General features: G+C 43.8%; 1 pseudogene; it reads right to left on the reverse strand.

Annotated features, from left to right (window-relative positions):
- Window positions 1–259: 259 nt before the first annotated feature.
- On the reverse strand, window positions 260–2,520 carry LOC119519969 (annotated as a pseudogene).
- Window positions 2,521–3,113: the final 593 nt, after the last annotated feature.

The raw sequence follows: 3,113 nt of genomic DNA on the forward strand, positions 1-3,113 counted from the left end.
ACATAACTTCAAAAATACACCCTTAGATTGGAGTTACCTTTATGCTTCTTAACCTCATCAATGCCCTGGAATAAAAGTAAACAAAAAGAATTGCTTTGTTTCAAACACTGTAGCTCTATGTAATATGATGTGTTAGGTGCATACATTTTTAATTTAAAAAAACTATTTAACAGGGTCCATTTTTATCTTAGAATTATATTAAGTGAACCAAATTATATGCTTTGACTTGATACAGTTCTTCTTGTTCTTTCATCTCCATCTATTTAAAAGAGAACATTATATGTGAACAAAAAGTTTGCAGTAATGCAGTCCCACTCCTGTACATTATGCCATCTAGGACATACTTGGATTTGGAGTCTAGCATCATTATATTGGTTGTTACTTTGCTCTCAGAATTTAGTAAGAAATTCTCTGTTATGTTAGCTACTGATTGCTGAACCAAATGATGTTCTCTGGCAAGATCCTGGTGTACTGCTGGGGAGGGGTGACCCTCCTGGTTTTCAGCTGTAGAAACTATTTCCCCAAGGGATACCTGAGTCATAGTGACTGACATTATGTCTAGAACAGTAATAAGGGGGCAGTTCTGAAGAGTTGCATAGTAATGTTGCTGACAGATGTTGCAGTAGATTTGCTTGTCACAGATGCAGACATTGGCTGGCTATCAGCAATTTCAGGGTTTAGCTCAGTGTGATTTAGTAGTGTAGGCAGAGGCAGGGAAAAATTGTGATTTGGAGACACATTAATAAGGAGGTTAGTGGATGAAACTACTCCCAGAGATATTTTCAGAAAACAGGTTTGCATTTTCTTGTGTTCTGATAGACAGGCATCAACAGAGAAAATACCAGGCTCCTCTCCAAGCTTTCCTGTTTAAAAGATCCTATAGTCTTTCCTGAATTAGGAACAGTGTGTACCACTGCACTGGGAGCAAGAGAGCTGAAAAAATCTTTCCTTATTGCACTGTGGTGGACTCATGTGTAAATGTGCCCCCATCTGAAGTGCTTTGTGAAGCTGCCACTGAAATAGAATGCAGTTACAGTGGAGAGAATCCAATGCTCCCATTAAGAAACTGGTTGTTTCCTCTGCAATTGGGCATCTGGATAATGCCATATTGCTTAATTTGCACTTGTGTAGTAAAAGTCACTACAGAACCTGTGTCCTGGGAAGCCACTGTTTGAACATCTTCTCTTTTCACTTCAGTGCTGGGTATCAGCCCCAGGAATGATGCAGGGGCACTGGGGCTATATGAGGTGGTGGCTGCTATGTCATCTGCAGAATTTTGGAGGACTTTGAACTCCTTCACATCCTGGGAGGCAGACCCCAGTAGGTCAGTCACATATATACCATGTTCACAATGTTTGATGCCATTTTTGATGGGTTCAAATGACACTGTCTCTGTATTTCCTACATTTTAATCCATTATGTATAATTCCAATAGGTCCCTGAATAAAAGAATTACCATTAAGGAAGACAGGTGAAGTACTTTCAGATTCCATTCAACAAAGCACCAGAAAAACTTAATGACATCTTAGAATTTCCAATTTGTTGCATATATATCATGGCTTCATGTGACTGGAAAGGCTGAGGTTGGTGACACCATTTGATGACCTGGAAAGTGGTTGAGGAGACAAATCCTCATTTCCTGTGCTGCATTCATCATCGGTGCTGGGATTGCAATCTGACTCACTTTTGGACTGGGTTTCAGAGGGATTACAGTCATGATGCTGGCTGCTCTTGAACCAGTTGCTGACCTGGGTGAGGAAAAGGCTGGTGATCTTGGCCACATGCCACTTCTTGGTGGGCAAAGGATAGCGATTCTGCCTGTAAAGGTCCTTGAGTGCATTGCCCGACTTTTCCTTGAAACAATAAACCGTGTTCTCGAAGTCTGAGATGGTGCAGGGCAGGAGGAATTTCCTGCCCAGTGGGTACTTGTCCATGGTCCACCAGCCGTGGACTCCCTAGGCCTCAGTGTAGTGCACCTTGACAAGAGCTGCTGCAGCAGTGGGTGGTTGGCTGATTCAGAACCTCTGGTTCTAGAGGATGCTGTAAAGCTCTGGGTAGATGCCCTGGTGGAAGATCACCAGTGCCCACGCCTTCAACAGGCTCTTGTTGTCAAGTAGCATGTCGCTCTGGGGCAGGGACCACAGGAACAGGGCCAGATGGTTCAGGTTGCTCCCCTGCTTCAGCGACTCACACACGCAAGCTACGTGGTACAGCGAGAAGGCTAGAGGGGTCTGCGCGGTGGCAGCAGCGGCCGTGGAGTTGCCTGTCCAGAAGTTCCGAAAGGAGTTGTAAGTCATCTAGCGCCACAACTGCCCCTTCCTCTCCTCTCACCCTGGTGGTGGCTGCTGCGGCATCACCCACTCAATAGGAGAAGGAGCTGGAGCCTGGAAACAGCCCCACTGCTGTGCCCCCCACAACTTCTTGGGGCACCTTTTTCCCTTCTGAAACTCTTTCCATCCCATTCTCCTGCTTGATGTCCTCTGTACTTGCAATCTGCCCAGTGGGGGAGGAAGAGAACATTTTTTGTCATTTATTTTCCTCCCTCTCTTATTCCCTCTCACTTTTTCCTCTTTTTTCCACATCTTTTACTCCTCCTTCTTTGTCTTCCTACACCCTTACCACCTCCAGAAAGCCCACTCTGTCCCTCCCAGTTTCAGCTGGATCTGGCCAATCAGGTTCCCCTCCCCATCCCACCCCCACCCCCGAGTACACTATCACCATTAAGTTGCTAGAGCAAAGTAGTGTAAAGGGATAGCTGCTTCTGCTCTTCCCCCTGCCCATTTTTAAATTGGGTTGTTTGTCTTTTTGTTGTTGAGTTGTAAGATTTCTTTATATATTCTGGATACTAAACCCTTATCAGACATGTGGTTTCGGAATATTTTCTCCCATTAAGTAGGCCGCACTTTTACTTTCTTGACAAAGCCTTTTGACATGCAAAAAATATTCAAATTTGAGGAGATTCAAATTTGAAAGAGATTTCATTTCTTCTTTCATTGATTGTGCTTTGGGCATAAGATCTAGGAAAACTTCTCCTACCACAAGATCTGTAAGATATTTCCATAAATTTTCTTCTAAGGGTTTTATGATCTTATGTCTAATTTAGGTCTTTGAAC

The sequence above is a fragment of the Choloepus didactylus genome, chromosome 24 (assembly GCF_015220235.1).
Source record: "Choloepus didactylus isolate mChoDid1 chromosome 24, mChoDid1.pri, whole genome shotgun sequence".
Classification (NCBI taxonomy): Eukaryota; Metazoa; Chordata; class Mammalia; order Pilosa; family Megalonychidae; genus Choloepus; species Choloepus didactylus.